This window comes from Rhinolophus sinicus, linkage group LG07, assembly GCF_036562045.2.
Source record: "Rhinolophus sinicus isolate RSC01 linkage group LG07, ASM3656204v1, whole genome shotgun sequence".
In the NCBI taxonomy this organism is placed as follows: Eukaryota; Metazoa; Chordata; class Mammalia; order Chiroptera; family Rhinolophidae; genus Rhinolophus; species Rhinolophus sinicus.
Genome location: NC_133757.1, coordinates 77,460,682 through 77,479,962, shown reverse-complemented (window position 1 = coordinate 77,479,962; position 19,281 = coordinate 77,460,682). Strand labels below are relative to the sequence as shown.

General features: G+C 36.9%; 1 protein-coding gene across 11 annotated transcripts in view; it reads left to right on the top strand.

Annotated features, from left to right (window-relative positions):
- The first annotated feature begins 6,573 nt into the window (after positions 1-6,573).
- Positions 6,574-19,281, top strand: part of MARCHF1 (membrane associated ring-CH-type finger 1) — a 633,309-nt gene continuing 620,601 nt past the window's right edge. For 3 of the 11 annotated variants that reach the window (XM_019737036.2, XM_074337791.1, XM_074337795.1), the window contains exon 1: positions 6,752-6,926. The gene's annotated coding sequence lies outside the window, so the exon portion shown is untranslated. The other 8 variants (XM_074337790.1, XM_074337789.1, XM_074337793.1 and 5 more) reach the window with 5 other exon arrangements.

Below are 19,281 nucleotides of genomic sequence, written 5' to 3'. Positions count from 1 at the left end.
TGACACTAGGCCTTAAAACATTGGTTTTGTTTTCTTTTATACATACACACACACACACACACACACACACACACACACACATAACTACAAGAAATTTTTTATGAGGTAGAGTATTATAAATTACTCTTAGTGAATATCTTTGTGGATACTTTTTCTCTGTATCTCTGTTATTTCTCTATAGTAGATTAAAAAACAAATCAAATCACTACCTCAAAGACTGGGAATTCCTAAAGCATTTGGCATGTATTACAAGCTATAAAAATCTTTACTTGATATTTGAAAAATTATATCTCAGTGTTTAAACTTGAATTTTAGTCTGCAATTTCTATACTATGTTTTGTCACTGGGATTTCTTTTTTGGTGATTTATTTATGCTTCTTTCCTTCTCATTTACTGAGTGCTCTTTTTTTGATTTGCATGAGCTCTCTCTTTATATATGGAATATGCTAACCATCTGTTGCAAATATTTAATCCAGTTTATTAAAGTTTAAATTTTTATATGGTATTTTTGATAGTCAAGAAATTTTATGTTGCTTAATAAAATATATTACTATTTTTATTTGTGATTTCTTTCATTGCTTATATCTTAAAAATTCCTTTCCTACTGAGATAAATGCTTATGTTTATATTCTTCCTAATTTAAATTTTATAATGTTTACCACGAATCCTTCCAGACTTATTTTGGCTTATAAGCCAAATAAAGCAAGTAACTTAACCTCCTTTTTCATCAAGTTTTTCTCCTATAAAATGGAAATAATAATAGTGCCTACCTTAGAGAATTGTGAGAATTAAGTTAATACATGGCAAGTGCTTAGAGCAGTGCCTGACACATAGTATATAGTCGATAAATCTTAACATCACAACCACTTATCCAAATTCTAAAATCTAGAAATCTCGGAACATTGAAAAATTTTTCACAACTCATTTGTCATAATACGCAACCTGAGCTGACATGAGGCTGGTTTTATCACACTGACTGTGAATCTTCACATATTTCACTGCAGGCGTATTGCTGTGTTTGATCAGGGTGCTGAACCAAAGCCCAGTGGGGGTATTATATAAAATACTACATCATATACTCTACATTTTATTTCTAAATGAATCAAATGTTTTAGAAGGCAATGCGGCCCTGAACCCAGGCTGTATGAGTAATTGATCAGCTGTGAAATGCCAGGAATCATTATCTATTATTTCACTTAATTGTTATACTGATTCGATCATATTTATTCATTCAACCAATAATTTCCAATCTCAAGCAATAGGTCCTGTTCAAACTGTTTGGGATGTGTCATTATCTAAGCAGACTAACTTCTCCTTTCTTCTTTGAGGTAGAAGCTTATTTCTTTGAGACTACATCACCAGCTCCTTGTTATAATTAATAAAATAACTTTTGGGGAAGGGTGAGAAATAACACAGTATTAAAAGTACACTAGAATTGCACACATATCTTCATTTTAAAAACATTAAAATAAATTGAGGAAAAATAACTTTAATTGTATTTTACAGGGGAAAGTGATGTTCAGAGAGATTAAGATATATCGATCAGGGTATATCTAGTAAATGGCAAAACTGGAGTTAGAATATTTTCGAAGGTCGCTCTCTTTCCATTGCTCCATTTTTATGTCTGTTGGAAAGATCCCCAAGAGAATAGATCTTGATTTTTACCCCTCCTCCTTTTCCTTCTCCTCCAAATCAACATATAATTGATATCTGTACAGGATGCAACTGGGGAGGCCCTGTTTAGATCTGTTACTCTTAGATCTGTTGTAACTCTGTTACAACTCTTACCGTAACTTTGTATCACACTTCCACTCTACTTTCTTTTCTCATAAAATCCTCTCAGATGAGAGGTACTTACAACAGATATAATTAACTTTCTTTTTTCTAAATGAGAAAGATAACATGGCTAGGTTAAATGAATTGCTTAAGTCATAAAAGACATCATTAAGAGTGTCAGATCCAGAGCTCTTTCCATATGGCTTTCAGTGTGCTTCAGGAATTAAAGTTGACTTGGAAAATCAGGAATGTCTGTTAGGGTGTTTCCTTAGCAAATATATTTGTCAGTGTTTTCTCCCATAATAGTTTAAAAGATATAGCCTTGGGAAAGTAGTGTGCTGTAAAGATTAAGAACTATGACTCAAATTTCAGAAAATTATCTCCCTGTTGTGAATATGTCATTCTGTGCTGTCCTTAATTCCATCCTATAAATGGGGTCAACCAAGGTAACCGAAGTAATTTGAGGATATACACATCATTATAAGATCTGGGTAAAAATATTGAAGGCAGATCACTCATGCTACCATTATAGCTGAATGCCACAAGCATTTGATTCCAAAACAATCCAATTAAATATGATGAAGAACTGACATATGCTTAGGTAAACCAGCATCTCTATTCTTCAAATTCCTTTATTTGAGGAGAAATTATATACATAAATTCTTTGATAACCTCCTATTGCTATACATAGAGTTTCCTTTTCCTTTCCACAAGAAGTATGTCCATTTCAAGAGAACTTTTCCTCATCCATTCCTCTACCTTTAAACAAAAGCAGCTCCTCTATGACCAATTCTTCATCGTGTTAGTGCCACCGACTAGCACTATAGACAGAGCAACTGGAAAATGAGCAGAAGGACATGGGATGGGCTACCTGTCCTATAAAATAAGGATGTTTAATGACAGCATAACATACTGCAGCCAAAATCAAAATAGATCACGTGTGCAATACATTAATTTATGCCTGCTAACATATCTTATGGATATAAAGATTCCCATTACTTGTTTACATTGTTTTTTCATAAATGAGAAATTAATAAAGAGCTAGGTTAGCAGCATACCTTGATAGAGTGAAACTCTTATGTGTACCTTGTAACCTTTCCACAAATCCATTTAAATAACGCTTGTTAGCAGAGTTGCTGAACTTCAGCCAATTATCAAAAAGGTAAGATAAAAAAGGATTTTGAAAAAAATCTATACTAAATTCTTTCTATTTAAAGGAGCTTGGTTATACATCTGTGCCCAGGGACTATTACTTTCTATGATAAAAACATACGGGGCTTTTGAGATACAATATATAAAATGATTTATTTTCTGTGTTAATATTCACTGTAGGGAAGAAAGCCTTTATTTGAATGGGTGATGTAGTTTGCCTTCCCAGACCCACTAATGGATTAACTGTACAGAGAAGATAGTTGCTGAGGTGGTCTTTGTCTTTATTTAAATTAATGGTTTATGGTTCATTTTCTTTTTATTTCATTTTTCTGTGATCTGTCTTTAAGTACAAAATCACTTCACCTTGCTTTACATCTGAAACTGTTTAAGGATAGATTAGACACTCAAATTGATGTGGAATCCTGAGATTCTTTTTCTTTGTAAATAACTTTGGAAACATTTCACTAACAGGGAGAATGGAAATAAAGTTCGTCATGGATGTGGTAACTGATGGCAGAAGCATGTTGTCCACCACACCAAATAGAACATATATAATCACCATGATTTCATTTTTTCAGAGCAAGACTTATCTAAAAGTTACTAGTATGCTCTTACTAGGGGTATTGTTAGTATGTATTTAGGCTAACAGAACACAATCTTAAATTTGACTTGTTTCTAGTTTAGTTGCTTGGGCGATTTTTTAACCACTCTAGATATCGAATTCCTCATCTTCAAGAAAGGTTACTAAGACATTTATGTTGTGGGGGTAAATTTAAAGATCAAATGGATGAATAATGCATGTAAGCACTTAGCACAGTACTTGTCATATAATTAGGACTTAATGATATTAGTTTTGCTTATTAGTTGTTATTTATCAACAGTTAACAAATTCATATCTAGAAAAACTTGTTTTTAAAAAGTCACTAGCTATTAATGAGTTTCAGATGAAACCAGAATATAAATTTTTTTTATATTTTGTGAAACCCACAAGGGAAAATACTAAAATGTGTCTATTTTTCCCCCACCCAGTCCCTGTTTCTGTGAAGGGAATCACTTCTCAGTATGAAAACAGTGTAGCAGAGCATCAATAATTGAGGCAGAGTTAATATTTCTACTCTACATCTTCAACTCCACGGCTTAATATGTTCCCCATTTAAACAAGATTAGAATATGTTAGGTGTGTAAGAGTCCAAATGTAAATTTTTTTTTCTAAGAATGATGATTCTTTTTCAATGTAGCAATTGGATGTTTTATTTTAGTTATTTATAGCCATCCATTTGGATAAAAATATCCTAACATATTCAAAGAGTATGACTTAAAAATTGCAAATAAAGAAAAAGCATGCATTAGAAGTGGGAAACGTCAGTGACACACAGGCAAGGCTCTTGGTAGTTTAACACACACTGGGAAAGAAGTTCTTCTAGAGACGAGTAAATTCACTTTGCGAAGATGAAAGTCCACCGTGAAACCCACTGCACAGTACTTTTCCTTCTCAAAGAATGCCAGGATCATATAACTGAAGACTTTTCTATTGGACTAGGTAAATGATCTCGTGTGAATGCGTGTCATTATCCTTAAAGTATGAGACACAGGTTTGTTTTTTTAAACAAAGTTTTTCTAGCTTTATTGAGATATAATTGACATAACACTGTGTAAGTTAAGGTGTACAACGTGAGATAGAGTTTGCTTTAACTCTTTAGAAGAGTGATTTTTTTAAAAAAAAGCGGAGGGATCCATTTTCTGATCTTTTTGGTTATTTGTCTAAGTTCCCCAGATCTGCTGACTGCCTTTGACCTTCTCCACTCCATCCTTGTGCATTAGTCCGTAGAATGCTGAAGCACAGCAAGATAAACAGAGGCAATGAAGATAGATGGGGCATCAGAGAAGCAATCTAGTAAGGAAGGTTTACAACTTGACCTTCTGATATACTTGGAACAGCATCATTAGCAGTTGTAATTACTTTTTTTTTTCAAGCAATTAGATCGTTTGTCTATTCTCAAAGACGGTCATTGCTTACATTACCAAATTCTTACCTCTCTTGGTTGGTATTTTTTTCATCCAGTTTACTTCCTAGTTGCCCTGCTTTTTAAAATCTTCATTATTTTGATATTTAAAAATACTCGTCTGTAAAAGTTGCTCATGCATTTTATATGTTCTTTTGTACTTTGATTTGGAGGAAAGGATAAGTGACTGTCCTTAACATATTTTTAAAATCTTTAAAAAAATAAGGATGTTAACAAGGATGCTAAATATATCTTTGTAATATATATTAATAATGATATATATATTGATACCGAAAATATTTTAATTTGAGAGTAAATAAATGCAAGTTAACACTTTTAGTTTCCCCCCATTACTTCCAAACTATGGGCACTATGGCCTTTTTGATGATTTATTTTAACAATAATTTCTGATCCTGCTTTTTCACACTTACTACTTTTTCCTAAGATAAGTCCCAGTGGATTTCACAATTTCATAATGCATTAGCAAGCTTATTTAATACAGTGGCTAGCCTTCAAGTGGTTGTCATTATATTGAGTCCTCTTTGTATTTACAAAGGTCAATGTGTTTCTAATTGTACCCATATTTGCAATGAATGCCATTCCCGTTCTCTGTACCCAGGCACTCGCAGGTAAGCCTGCCTAATCAGCCCCTTTGCTGGTGCTCTCCTCTGTGACCTGTTTCCCTCTGGGTCTTAGTGGTAGGTCACCCTGGGGATCTCAAGAGACTCTTTGATTGAAAAGAGAATAACCTGTCAGTTGTTGGGCTCTGTTCTCTGAACTGTGAGAGTTTGTAACATGAAGTCGCTGTAGATTGATGTAGGGCTGGATCTCAGATCTGGTGTGTGTGTGTGTGTGTGTGTGTGCGTGTGTGTGTGTGCGCGTGTGTCTGTGTCCATCCATTATTACAGGGGAATCTTCCAAAGTACTGAGGCTGTTTGTTTATTCCTCTAATAAAACACCTATTGCTATTATAAAGAATATTAAGCAGAAAAGAATTGGCAGCACGTCTTTTATGGCTCTCCATGACCTCCTTGTGATTTAAATTGTTTTATCAGCGACGGCAATCCTTGGGTGAAGCCACAGGAAGTCACCTCCAGAGTGTCCAATAGTATTTGGTAGGTAGGAAAGAAGGAAACACACTAGGGCCACGGGTGAATTTCTGCTCTTGGCGTCTTGCTTGGGAGCAGAGGTCTTGCGGACGGTATTAGTGGTTTCACAGGTCGCCGCGGCGCCTCCCACCCCCAAACAAAACAATGCTTTGCTTCAGATTATTTCGTCCATACACAGTACACTCTTTTTTCTTCATCCCTTCAGCTGCTCCATAGGCTAGACATCCTAAACTTTCTCACTGAGGCTAAGGCTCTGGAGTCCCAGGGGTTCTAGTTATTCCGCGGGCTGCGGCATAGGTGTCTATCACCGTGTTGGGGCGCAGGAGCTGCCGAGAAGCCAAGAAAACTTTCTCCTGACCCTGAGCATCAGCAGTCAGTGTAAACACCGAGTTAGAAATCTTTGCAGCAGCGACCTCACTTTTCGTCCTGGGGCTCTATGCCCACCACGCCCACCCTGCCTACACACACCTTGGGAGCCTCCTTTCCGCAGACCCATCCTCTGTACTGTCCTTGACTGCAGTTATCCTGGCCCGGCAGGTTCTGGGTGCGCCTGAAGCCTCTGCTGCCGCCTCCGCCCGCGTTGCGTTCCCCGCGTGAGCGCTGGATTATTCCAGTCTTTGAGCATGGCAGATTTCCACCGGATGACATCATGGGAGCTGAGTGAGTGCCGGCTGCGAGAGGGGGACGGAGAATGGGAGGGGGAGGAGAGGAGGGGAGAGGGCTGGGAAGCGGAGCCAGAGCCCGGCTGCCCGCCACCCAGCTGCACGTCCGCAAGCTGGGGAGGAGCGCTCCGCCCGCTATTGACAAAGGGTGGGAGGATGCCTGAGCCCCGGGATGCGCGTTGTGCGCAGCCGGTTGGCCGCCTGCGCTACTTCGCCCTCAGCCGGTGAGTGATTGCGAAGATCCTTCAATTAGCTTCACCGGGTGTCCGCACCCTCCTCCGCTCGCCTACCCAGGCGCCTGCGTCCTTGACCCCCAGCGGGGCTGGGCATAGCACCAGACCCGGAGCACCGGCAGCAGGTGCCTTTGCCCGGTGGGTCTGCAGAGGAGCTGAGACTCCTGGCTGAGGTTCGTGGTGGGTGCTAGGACCCAACTCCTTGTGGGCGCCGCTCCGGTGAGTGGAGGCTATTGAAGCCGGCTACCAGGGGTCGTTTCCTCTGCTGGCATGCCTGCGCCCGCCCTGCGCGCAACTCGTTTCTGATAGATCCCTGTGCGCCGCGCGCTGTTTTCACCAGCTTGGTATTAGTCACCGAACCGCACCCCTCGAAAAGCGCGGAATCGATGAGAGCCACTTTACCGGCTCACGAGCTGCCGGTGTCGGCTTGCGGAGGACCGGCACCGACTGCCCAGGGAGGGCGCGCGCCACGGGCCACCGAGGGCAGCCTTTGTCTTGGGTTTAACGCTGATGCGCACAGACCTGAGTAAGGCTCTCCGCAACCGTCGAGTCGGATCCAGGTCTCGGGCACCCACCCGCCTGGGCGAGGGATGCCATTGTGTTCCTGCTGCGGGTGGAACTTAAGACGCTGGGACTTCAGACGCCTGAGGGTCCTGCGCCCACGGTGAGTGTCGCAGTTCTCCAGGCGCCGAGCGAGCTTCTTTAGTTCCAGGAAGTGAAGTGACCAATTGAGGGAGATAGACGCCCAAGCTCTGTTGTCCAGTGGTATGAGGGAAAGAGCAAACTTGGGGAGACTCACTCTCGCTCTTCCTCCTCCTCCCTCCCCCCGCCCCCCCGGTTTCTTACGTGCTTATCTCGAGGAGGATTTGTTGCAGGTGTGTGGAGTGTTAGGGAGATCCGCGTCTTCCTGGCAACCCCTGCTAGTCAGTAGTTCCACAAGAGGTTTGCTTGCTAAACAGTTTTGAAATCGGTATGTTTTATGACAGAGCTTTAGAGTTTAGAGAGAAAAGACTTGGAACTGGCTCAGGGACCTTAGTTTAGCGCGGTGCTGCGTGTAAGTACTAGAAAGCCAACATGCCATTACCCACGCCTCCTCGTTCGTTACCTGTCGGCTCCACACACGTTTAATCAATGAATTCCTTCTGTTTGGTAAGAGTCCAATTTTCAGATCACAGAGAAGTGACTGTATTTATTGGAATGTTTGATTTAAATGTCAATTTATTTACAAAAGAAACACTTTGTGAAAAAGGTGTACAGAAGTGAGAGTTTGCTACTTTGGGATTCAGTTACTTTTGGGGGAATTTCATCTGCTGCAATCTGAAATATTTAAAATTTTAAGAGCTATTTTATATTCATGAATTTAGTGTGTAATGAACGATCCATGAAAGGTGATTTTTGGTATACAAGTTTGATATTCCAGCATCTAAGATAATGCTAGGGTATAAGAAAGTAACAATTAGAGTTATAATTAAAAATATCATTTTATTTTTGTTTTCTGAAAAAGGCTGACTGGTTTTCCTTTAGATTGTTTATCTTTCTTTAAAGATCAGTGATCCTAGTGATGCTTTTTAAAAACAAAAATATCAAGGTAAACTTTCTTGAGCAGTGATCGCTCTTCTGATAAAGGTCTTTGCAGAACAGACATGATAGAAAATTATTGAGACAAGAAATGTGGTGAAAGTAAAAAGGAACTGGGCGAGATAATAGAGGGAGGTTTTACTAAATATAAATAAGTTGTGTGACTAAGATGGGTATCAGAGGATGTCACATCACTTGTGCTTTTGGAAAAGCTCATTGTGGCTTTTAGAAAAGCTCATTGTGGCTTTTAGACACTTGTCTGTCCTTCCCGGAAGTACTTAATTAAATGTTTGATTATGTTATGTTAGGTTGAGAGACTAACATTATGATCAAAGCAAGATCATCTTTATTCAGGATTTCTGGGGTTTCCAGCAACATTTTCTCCTGTGATTCAGAAGTAATTTTTATTCCATTGTTTGTTTTCTGACTTCCGATCACAAAGGGCTCTACCTGTTTCTTCAAAAGTTTTCTTTCTTTCTAACTTTATTATACTCATCTCTTTATAGTGAAGTTTAAGAAGCTTTACATGAAGGTACTTATAGGACCTGTTGCTCATATTGGCTGCTTTCCTTAAATATTGTAATAACAGAACCTCTTTTTGGAACTAGCAGAGTGAACATACTGTCTGCTGATGTGCTTATGTGATGTGGTGTACCTGACATAAAATATACATTTATATAAAATATATATAATCAATTAGAGAATCAGGCAACAAAGCAGGAGGTATATGGTATTTGGCTCATGGGTTTTGGCAAATAATATTTCCTTTAACAATAAGGTGTTTTACCCCCTGTATGTGGTAAGTAAAAATGTACTTTAGGGATAAGAGGTTATATTTTATGTCTGAAATCTTTTATTTCAACAATATCCAAGAAGGCAAAAAATGCTCTGGTCCTTCACTACACATACACCAGAATACTGACTGGCAACCCCTGCCAGTCATATAAGGAAAGTTCTCAGAAAGTGTAAGCATTTTATAAATCCATATGATTTGATGTAGTTGTTATTTTTTAAAACATATGAAATAAAATAATGTCCTTGAACTAGAGAATATTCTCATAATATTCTTTAATATTTCACAAATATTTTGGCTATTTTATTACACAAGGACTCTTAATTTGGAAAGAGGAGAGGAGGATGGAGTCGCATTAGAAGACAAAACAAACTATGGTATATTGCCCACAGTAGGCAATAGTGATGATTCAAGGTCATGGGACAGAGGATTATGTCAGAACACTGAGAGATTATCAAGAAAAGATTATGTACGAGGAATAAATTTGTACTATTTGGTGGTGTCTTGCTTTCGCTTTTCCAGTTTGATTTGAACAGATACTATAGGAAATCTGTAACACAGTGAAACTCTCTTCACCTTTCTTGAGGCAAAAATTATATCTTGAACTCAATGAGAAGGCTATTTCATGGGCTTTTCCATGGTATAATTCAAATTCTAGTTTAAGGATGCTTTATGGATCACAGAACATTGTGATTTTAACCTTTGTGTAGGCCTTCAATAAGGAAATTGGTCAGTAAAACCTTTTTGGCTAAAAGGTTTTGGCATCTTGGCTTCTTCTGGAATTATGTTAAGAGTGAAAACCAACAGTAATGGGATTGTTGAAAATATTCAGAAGTGTGATATCTTATTCATAGGAATAAGATAATGTTTGTCATGCAGGGTGTCATACGGGGTCTCAGCTCCCGCTCCCCACATAAGAATGCAGGATATGGTGAGGCCAAAAAGGAACACCCACGGAGCCATAGATAGGGGAGTCATACCATTATATTCTCGCTGGTGGCTGGGTTGGAGACACAGGAAACAGGAGCCACACAATCCCCAACCTGCCGTCTGCTTCTCTGCCAACCAACCTCACTTGCTTTGTTAACTGCAATCTACATTGCTAACTGCAATCAGCCCTTGCCAGTTGCTGCTAGCGTAACCACGACAGTTATATTAGTGGCCAATAGCTCCCAGCTGATGGCCATCCAATCACAGTTGATGGTCATTTACTACCCGAGCGAGCACCTTTCCATGTGAGGCTGAGGGCCTGGAAACTGCACTCTTGGCACTGTCCACACAATGTTAATGGTGTTTTTAAAAATAAAATTAAAGAACATTTGAGACAAAATCTCCACAAACCAAAATTGTTCTTTTGTTATATATGTTAGACACATTTTTGCAACTTGATGGACCTTTGTGATACTATTGATTCATTTTCTACTTCCTAGTGTCAGAATGATGGGCACAGGGTAGGAAATATGTGTTCCAGTTTTGACTTTTTCATCTGATGGAGGAGAAGTCTCTGAACCTCTTGAACATTAGTTTCATTTTACATTAAGGAAAGATAATATCTGCCCTGCCTTTCTCACAGTGAATGGTACATAGTAAATGAGCTAATGTGCAAAAGTGATTTTGAAAAAATGAGAAGAACTATCTAATGAATAGTATCTATCAGTTAGCTTTTTAACTTGTAGGTGTTTTCAGTTAAAGAAGTAAATTTATAGAGAGGTGAATCTAATTTCTATTTTAAACATCTGGTGTTTAGTGGCATTCTTGACAATTCTTTTATTACAGTTTCTCATAAGGTTGTTATGTATCTTTTTCACTGCATGTTTGCTGGCAAAAATTATTTTTTATGTGTTTGACAATATTTTTATATAGTTTTCCTTTTTAAAGAATATTTAAGCTGGGTATAGAATTTTTTTTTTTTTTGGCAGTTATTTTCTTTCAATCCTTTAACTTGTTATTCTTTTGACCCTGGCTTCTATCAAATCTGTCAGTCTTATTGTTGCTTTGAAGATAGTGTGTCTGTCTCTCACTGATGTTAAGATTTTTTTCATTTGTCTTTATTTTTCTTTGGTTTTACTATGAGGTTTCTAGGTGTGGTTTTCTTTTTTCTTTCTTTCTTTTTTTTTATGTATCCTCCTTAGAGTTTGCAGAGCTCTGGAATTTGTGGCTTGATGTATTTCATCACATGAAATTCACTGGTGAATTCTTGATATATAGCTCTGCTCTATTCTCCTTTCTTTTTCTGAGCTCTCAATTATATATTTAACACATGGTTTCACTGTGCCCAACATACCTCACACTTATTTCACTATTTTTCACTCTTTCTCTCTATGCTTGTTTGAATATTTTTCTTTGGCTCTTTCTTCTAGTTAACCAACCTTCTACACTGCCTATGTTGTCAGGCTCATCTGTGGGTTATTACTCTAATTATTGTATTTTTTTAGTTTTCAAAAGTACATTTCCTTCTTTTCTACGGATACCAACTTATCTGCTTTCTCCATCTTTTCCTCTGTTACTTGGAACATACTAATCAAAATTATTTTAAAGTTTTTGTCTGCTAATGCAGATAATTAGGTTACTGTGAACTTTTCAGTGTTTGTCTTTACTCTTGATTTTTGTAATTGTGTATAAAAATTTAGAGACTCCAGATGATTTATCCAAGTCCAGCGAGTTGTCAACATTTCTTTTGCTAGGCTGATAAATGTAGAGGTGGCTAATTATTATAATCCAATCAGTGACTGAGCTGACTTAATAAATTTCTTCCCCTGCAGGGATACCTGAACTGCCAAGGCATAGATATCCAGAACATTCTACTGGTGCATTAGGAAGCACTAAACACTATTCAGGGCAAGACTTCTGGGAACCCTGCTCTTCTTTAGTAAGCTTTCCTCTTAGTGTTTTAGCCTGAAATCATATGTGCAACTTCAGGGGTCAGCAGTTGCCATGTGGGTAAAACCAGGCATGTATTAGCTTTATCATTGATGTCTTGCTAGATCTTGGCCTCACCTCTCTCTAATTTTTCATCTTTAGCCCCACAGGACTGCCAAAATTTCTGCTGGATTCTCTGTGCTACATTAGTGGTCTTCTCTTCAGGCAAGCCCATATTCACAGCCTCTTGCTGTTTGTCTAGGTTGGCAAATGCCCCTACTCTCCATTCCAGGGGAAAAGAGCACCCTCAAAAATTCAGGTTACCACTTCAATGCTTCCTCCATCAGGAATCTTGAAGTCTCTAGTTTTGCCTTCTTCAGAAGCTCTCCAATAGTTTATAACAGATTTTTTCTTCTTGTTATATCTGGTTTTTCTAATTGTTCTTGGTGTAATGTTGGTCTACTGTGAGTTACTCCACCATAACTGTCAGATGAAGTGGGTCATTGTTTTTCACCAATTACAAAAAGAGATGTACAAGGATGCAAGATCATTATTGGTGATAAAACGATAAAACTGGAATTAGTATTCCCAGCCTACAGGCTCCTAGGCAATACAGCTAACTCCAAACCTGTTTGATTTTAGAAAGTCTTATTATAAAAAGAGGCCAGATTCTACTAAGTAGTATATTCTGTAGAATATGGTTTGGGGACAGTTTGTCTATTTCTTTGTTGAGGTAGAACTTAGTAGCAGCAGTAAAAGCCAAAACAAAAACAAAAACAAAAACAAAACCAAATAACTAGTTGATTCAAATTCATGGTAACTAAACATAATAAATTGGCAAACCTTTCTTTCCCTTAGGAGTGATAGCGCACACATGCATAAAAAAGTAACTCTTTTCTGAACATAAGCACCCCATGATTTAGGAATCGTCCTAATTTACTAATGATTTTCTCATAATAGGGAGTGAATAATATGGGAAGTCTGGAGCCTTCCCATACTTAGAAACCACGATCCTTTATTTTTCAAGTTGTTACTCTGAAATGCAACTGATACAAATTGATATGCATATAATATAGTTTATAAGTTAATAGTGTATCAGCTTCTTATATGTTTCTTTCAGAAGAAATGTTACAAATGGTAATCAGTTGTTTTAGAAACAATGTCTTTAACAATATACTTAAAGTATGACCTTAATTAACACATTTCTATGAATTATCATAGAATTTTTGTTGAATCTGTCTAGTGGTGGATCAATACTCAGAGTGTATTAGAATATGTAATGCCATTTTCAAGTGGTTATATATTCCAGATAACATATTAGAAACCCATGACTTTTGGGGACACAGTAAAATGGAAGTTGGAGAATGCCTGGAATGGACTGTTTTGCCTGCCTTCCAGTCAGTTTCCTAAGGAACATTAAGAAATCCACTGAAGCTTGGTGAGAATGATGAATTAGGTACTGTGGTGCTGCTAGCTCGTTACTTTGAGCTCACGCTCTGATGAGCAGTGCTTTGATTCTCATAGGGTATATCCATACCTCTTGGTCCCTGCTTTACATCTTTTCACCCTCACTTCAGATTCTGTCTATGACTCTGGCAAACATTGTAGGCAGGCTGTGACTCAGTGGTGGTGACTTCTTTCCTTGAGCTTGTGCCGAGCATCTTTTACTTTTTGCTCTGTGACTTTACCAGCATGTTTTATGTTTCCCGCTGCCCCAGAAGAGCAGCCTAGAAGTGGAGAGGAGCTAACACCACTTAGGGAACCTCTCAATTAGTGGGACTGGGTGGACAGGTCTGAGAGGCTCTTTATAATTTCTCAGAAGGTCCAGGTCGGATGGAAGCTCAGTTGGCCGTGACTGAGCTCCATAATGACCCAACTCTAGACGCTTGTATTGGTTTTTATTCTTTCTCTGTTTCACTTTAGCTGGTACTTCATTTTCAGTCTCTGGGATCACCTTCTATTATTTGCATGTAAGTTTTAATTTCAGACTCTGTTTTGAAAGGAACTTGGCTTAAGATATATAGTACATTGGTTTTCTTTAGAAGAAAAAAAAAGTGAAATGAGAATGATCAGCCCTAAAAGACTAAGCCACATCCGTTTGCAATGAGAGACACATGATAAAGAAGAAGCTAAAACAATGTATTTCTCAAAAATATTTTATTTACAAATTTGTTATCTTTCAGGTCATTGACTGAGGTCATTTATATAATTCTCTTAGTCACTCTGAAGTCACCTATTGACCTAAAGATTAATTTCCCTCCTTTCCTCCTTTTTTACTTTTCTTTTACATATATTTACTGACAATCCACTCTGTGCTCTGTTCTCAGGCAGGTCCTGGTGATAGAATGAGTAAAAAGATGCTGCATGAGTCCTGCCTCCTTAGAGAGTTTTATTTCTATGAAATTAGTGAAATAATCACACAAATAAATGCACGTATGTGAGAGTGAATGCATTGGAGGACATGTCCACATTGCTGAGCTTGACTTAGCCAGGGATGTCTGTGCAAGCCTCCTTGAGGAGGTGACACTTGAGCTGAATGGAAGGGATGAAATTGTTTAATTAGGTGGGGAGAGAAGGGAAGAGTTTTCCAACAGAGGGACAAATTGAATATGCTCAGGGCCCTATTGATGGGGGGAGCTTGGCAATTTTGAAGGAGTCATAGACAGCCTGATGGAGGGGGTGTGATATGGGTTGAGGAAATGTGCCAGCTATGAGGGACTGTCACAAAATGTTTCAAATATTAAAGAGTGAAGAGTGTGTGCAGTAGTGCGTGTGATTGGGTGTGTGATGGTGGCAGTAAGGAAGGGCCTCACAAATAAACAAGATGATACATTAGCAAAAAAGAAATATATGAAGAATCTGGGTAGAATAGTGTATAATATATGCTGACTAACAAATATTAAAAGTTATGAACATTTGAAAAATCTGATAATTGTAGGAATTGATGATTTTAGGTTAGTGTTTTTCTAAATAAACAGTTTTAAAAAAAGGGAATGAGACATTTGTTCATTTATGGCTCCTATATTAGTTGTTCTAGCTTGTGATGATATCTTCAAAACTGTATATGAGGCCTTTAAAACTTCTGCATATTGAAGTAGTTTTACATTGTTATAAAAATTAAATTTACTATGTATCGGTTAATTTTTTTTTTAAATTAAATTTATTGGGGTGACAATTGTTAGTAAAATTACATAGATTTCAGGTGTACAATTCTGTATTACATCATCTATAAATCCCATTGTGTGTTCATCACCCAGAGTCAGTTCTCCTTCCATCACCATATATTCGATCCCCCTTACCCTCATCTCCCACCCCCCACCCCCCGCCCCCCTTACCGGTTAATTTTTAGGGTGGTAGAATTGCAGGTAGACTTTTTCTTTTTAAGTATTTCAACTAAAATTCTACTTGAGATTAATTTTAATAGTATAACACAGAAAGAATCTATGCAGATGCTACTGAAGGGTGGTATATAGCTACATTTAATTACTCAGTCCAATGTCAGTTCTTGTACTTAGATTTTAATAAAATTAAATTGCCTATGTACTCACACAAGTTTGGATTCTGGTTCTTCTAATATCTCCCAAATTTGAAACTCAAAGAACTAGAGACAAATTATTTTCCACTTACAGCTATTTTCCCTTAGATATTTCTTAGCAGTTTTGCCTTAATAAAACCCTTAGTCATATTCCAGACACAGTGTGAAATGACCCTTTAAGACTCAGTATGCTATATGCACTAGTTCTTGCCAGCTATTCTCTCTTTTTAAGGAGATAACTTTGTTTATTTTTCTAGGTTACTTTTAAACTTAATCTTTTATGAAATCTTTTAATCCTGTGACTATATCTTATTTTAGAAACATTTAACAAATAAAGGATAAACAGGTATTTATTCAGTAATTATCATGAAAGATTTGTGCCATGAACAATTACAGGGAATTAGATGAAAGTAGAGAATTAATTGGGCAGATTATTAAAAATATTGAATAACAAGTATAAAAGATAAAGACTGAGATTTTTTGATTTGTTCCTTATGATATTCATGATAGAGGATAACCACCCTCAGAAAAACAGACTCAGAGCAAAAGCTCCTCCCCTAGTTTTTTGTAGACCAAAAGTTAGTACACAAGTCTTAAAAGCAGTGATGATAGATATTGTTTCCACTGACTATTGGGAGGATAAACCATAGTTGTCAGCTTGTATAAATTATTAAAAATGATGCAAAGTGTGTTAAAATTTTTCATCTCACATTACCCAGACACCCCCAAAACCCAAAAATATTCTGGGGACATGTTAAAGAGATTTTAAGTATTAGAAGTCTAATTACAACAATCTGTTTTTCTTTAAAAAAATAAAAGGAAGTATTTCAAAATGTTGATAGTGGGCATAGGACCATGGTTAGTTTTTTTATCCTCCTTTTCTTTCTTTATCAAATACTTTTTAATAAGTATGATTTATTTTCACAATAAAAATATAAGTAAATACTTCTTGGTTTGAAAAAATGAGTATCTGAAGCAGATCTTCAAAATGATAATTTCTGTTAAATCTAAATAAATTTTTTATGGGTGTTTATTTTTAAATACTTTTCTGCATGTACATATATATTTTTAATGATAAAATTATATATAGAGAAAAATGATATGAAAGAAATCTTTTATTTCATGCTAAGTTACACTGTGTAAAGATACATCTAATGAGAAAATTTCTTTGAATAATTTGCCTCTCAACAGTGTAAAAGACAACATGTGTTTGGCTGTTTCTTACTGGGGTCCGAGAATTACTGTTTGGTTTAAATAAGTTGTTTTAAAGGAATTGGTGATTATCTTCACTAACTTGTTCTAATAAATCATTAAGAGAGCAATTTAATTTTGCCAAGTTTTACGTTTATGTGTGTTCGTGAAGACCAAAGAGAAACCTCCATTTCCCCGCCCCCCCACCCCCCCGGCTTTTTTAAAAATAGTGCTAACAGGTGTGTAGATTACAGACTCTGAACTCACTGGCTCCTTAGTTCATCATGGTCTCCTACTCACTTAGCTGTGGTATGAATTTGATCACATGCACTTTACCATGTAGGTGCTAGGGGATGTACTTTTAAAGATGGAATGCTTTTATGTTAATTCTTCCTCAGTGAGAGAAAAAATATTGCATTTTAATTATTATACTTAGGGAAGTATTTGTTATATAAAGAAGTTTTGAAAGTAGATTTTAAACAGAAAGACTCAGGTTCTGTTAGAGGAGTGGGAGACAGTGGTAATTGGACAAAGCTGACTCTAAGCTGTATGGAGCTGTCTTGAAATCCCCACTCGCTAGTGAGGTGACACTGGTCAATTACCTTTTTGAGACAGTGATTTCATTGCCGTCCATATATACAGAGAAGTGGGATTGGTGGATCATGTGGTAGTTCTATTTTTAATTTTTTGAGGAACCTATCTATGTAGTGTTTTACATAATGGCTGTACCAGTTTACATTCCCACCAAGAGTATACAAGTATTCCCTTTCCTCTTTATCCTCAGCAGAACTCACTGGCTCTTGTCTTTAGACATCCTAACAGATGTGAGGTGATACCGCATTGTGGTTTTGATTTGTATTTCCCTAATGACTAGTGATATTGAGCAACTTTTCGTATACCTGTTGGCCATTTGTATATCTCCTTTGGAAAAATGTGTATTGAGCTCCTTTGACCATTTTTAATTGGATTATTTGTTTTTTTGTTATTGAGTTTTATGAGTTGCTTCTGTATTTTGGAGATTAACCCCTTATCAAATAGATTACAAATATTTTCTCCTATTCTGTAGATTGCCCTTTTATTTTATTGATTGTTGCTTGTGCTGTGCAGAAGCTTTTTAGTTTAATATAGTCCTATGGGTTGATTTTTGCTTTTGTTGCTTGTGCTTTTCATGTCATATCTAAAAATTCATGTTCAAGACAAATATCAAGGAGCTTTTCCTCTATGTTTTCATCTTAAGAGTTTTACAGTTTCAGAGCTTACATTTCCGTCTTTAATCCATTTTAAGTTAATTTTTGTGAGTGATGTAAGTTAGGGGTCCAATTTCATTAATCAAGAAAAAAAGAGAGAGGGCTCCAGTAAAATCAGAAATGAAAGAGGAGACATTACAACTGATGCCACAGAAATACAAAGGAGCATGAGAGACTAGTACGTCCTGACTCTGCTTTGATTCTTTCTTTCTTGAAAATTTCATGCCCTGGAACTTTTGGTATGAACTTTGATGGCTCTTCTTTTGAAGGGGTTCTGTAGATCTCTTTTAACCATTGACATTATCTTCACGTCTGTGGTCTTCTCTTGTATTTCCAGCCACTCAAGAGAAAACTTGCCAGTCATAGTTTTGGGACCCTGGAATCCTCTCTCAGAGGTAAAATTAGTTTATATTGGTTTAAATTGATGGTCAAATAGTCAGATTTTCTTACTTTAAGGGGAAAGACAATTGGCTTATCTTAAATAAACCTGGTTTCTGCCCTCATTACTTCTCATATCCAGCCTATATTTGAGTGTGTTATGTTACATCATCTGGAAATTTCTTGTGCTGTTTATTGGTCAGTAAATGTTTGCCACGTATAAGTTTGAAACAGAATGGAACACATGCAATTATATATATACATACATATATATATATACACACATATATATACATATATACATATATATACATATATATACATATATATACATATATATATATATGTTCTTCTTGTGGGATTTATTGTTAATAAGCCTTTACCTCCTGGTATTGGATTGTTAGGGACTATGGCAATTGTTTATGCAACATGAGTTTACCTCTCCTAATGAGTAATTTTTCAGATGTTGTGAGAAGTGATTCTAGCAGTTACATTCTACAGAAAAAGACATTTCCAGAAAAACAACTAGAACAAAAATAAGACAGTTTGGTAGGAATCTCTCTCTCTCTCTCTCTCTCTCTCTCTCTATATATATATATGTATATGTATATGTATATGTATATGTATATGTATATGTATATGTATATGTATATGTATATGTAGTGCCAAAAAATGTATACACATTTTAAGAAAGGAAAACTGTATTAAAATTATAATACTCAGTATATATCGATAACAAAAGAGGAATACAAGTCACTTTTGACT